Source organism: Mus musculus, chromosome 7 (assembly GCF_000001635.26).
Source record: "Mus musculus strain C57BL/6J chromosome 7, GRCm38.p6 C57BL/6J".
Taxonomy (NCBI): domain Eukaryota; kingdom Metazoa; phylum Chordata; class Mammalia; order Rodentia; family Muridae; genus Mus; species Mus musculus.
In genome coordinates this window covers 74625780-74627767 of record NC_000073.6, presented here as the reverse complement: position 1 = coordinate 74627767, position 1988 = coordinate 74625780, and the positions used below count along the sequence as shown (strand labels likewise).

Below are 1988 nucleotides of genomic sequence, written 5' to 3'. Positions count from 1 at the left end.
TTGATGTATCAGGGTCAGTTGGTACCCAGGGGTCCACATCCTCTCAGAGGAGAAGGGGAGGTGGCAGGGGGAGGGGGATGTGAGGATGGAACTGGGAGGAAAGGAGGCAGTGGGTAGTGATCAGGATGTAAAGTGAATAAAAATAAATAAAAAGGTTACCTATAAAATGCTACCAATAATAACAAAATATTAATACATCTATAAACATCATTGCTGTAGAAAAAAATCTCTACAAATCTCTGGAGTACTGGACTCTTTGTTCAGTAATCAAGTTTATATCCTATTTCAATTCAGTAAGCTCTTCTGCAGCACTTGCTCCAGAAAAAAGATCAGCATATGTTTGTCCAGAAAAAGCCACAGCTCCATAGACTTGCTTTAGTAGTCAATGGGCCTTTCAGGATTACAGAGAAAGTGGTGTGTGTGTGTGTGTGTGTGTGTGTGTGTGTGTGTGTGTGTGTGTAGCTTTTATTTCATCTGCAGAAATTTCCTAATCCTCTCAAATTTAGAGTCTGGGCTTGGCAATGTATCTTGAAGTCCCAGCACATAGGCTGAAGAAGGAGGACTGCCGTGAGTGTGAGGCCAGTTTTCATAATAAGTTCCAAGCAAATCTGAGCTCCAGAATCAGGGTCTGTATAGACAAAACACAACACAAAAATAAGTAAATGGAATTTGAGGGATAATGTAATAGATTTGCTGAACTATTACTGTGAGTCTCCAGTTACTTCAGACAACTTAAGGATGGACCATATGAGCAAGCAAGGAGGCAGTTGCTTAAAATGATATAATGAATCCTTAAGAGGCAATCAGGAGAAATCCACTGTACAGAGTGAGGGGACAGTCTCCACACACTTAGTATGATGTGCCTCATCCCCACCTCCTTCCACCAGTCCTGAGTGCCCATTGGGAAAGACCCCAGCTCCCAGGACACATCCAGAACACAGGGTCAACTCAGCATCCTGAACTGCAAGGATTGAACACACGTACTACCACACTCAGGCAGTACTGCTTTGAAAGGCACTAAATCCATATGTAACAATCTGGAAGCAGGCATCCTCTGCTGCTCAGCAATGCTTCATTTCCATATGGCTTTTGCCTGTAAGCACAAGCCATATGTGAAATGGCTTGTATCAGAAGTCCTGGGCATACAAAGGAAGATATGAGCTGATGGAAATGCTCAGACCCTGGAGTAGAACTGAAAATTGTTATAACTTTATATTATTTAATCTATTTACTCATTATTGTTTGTTGCTTATTTGTATTGAGACAAGTTCTCTCTATGTAGCCTAGGCTGTCCTCAAATCCATGACTTACCTGCCTCAACATCCAGAGTTGGAAGGACTGAGCATATGCACTGCCACATTCAGCTAGTACTGCTTTGAAAGGGACTAAACCAATGTGTAATCATCTCGAAGCGTGTATCTTCTGCTGCTCAGCAGTGCTTCATTTCCATAGTAATGTTTTTTTGACTGTAAACATGAGTAGCCAGGCAGCAGAATTCCATTATCATATTGCATATTGTATGGAGTGACAGAAATAAAGCAAAAGCATTATATAATATAATATATATATAATATATAATATATATATATATATATATATATATATATATATATATATATATCAATGGAAGGCAGAGTTTTATTTAAAAGGTTGCACAGGATCAAAAGTGAAGAGCAGCTGAAATGAATGAAATAGGGTTATGACATAGTTTGTGTCCATTGCTGTGACAAACACTGTAAATAAAAGCTGCTGAGGAGAAAACAACGTCACAGTCTGTCATCAAGGGAAACCAGGGTGGGAGCTCAAGTATGACCCTGGGGTCAGTCACTGAATCAGAAACCATGGAGGAATCCTATGCCCTGCTTTGCTCTCTGACTTGCTCAGCTGTCTTCCTTATACAGCTCAGGCTTAGATGCTTTGGATTGGCACTATCCACAGTGAGCAGGGCCCTCTTACAACAATCATGATTTAACAAGTGCCCCACAGAC

The 1988-nt window shown here is 40.7% G+C and overlaps 1 long non-coding RNA gene across 1 annotated transcript; it reads right to left on the bottom strand.

Moving 5' to 3' along the window:
• Positions 1-253: 253 nt before the first annotated feature.
• Positions 254-1518, bottom strand: Gm39037. Its single transcript, XR_001778346.1, has 2 exons — positions 1312-1518; positions 254-628 (listed from the first exon to the last, which is right to left on the bottom strand). It is a non-coding gene; the product is annotated as a predicted gene, 39037 (long non-coding RNA).
• Positions 1519-1988: the final 470 nt, after the last annotated feature.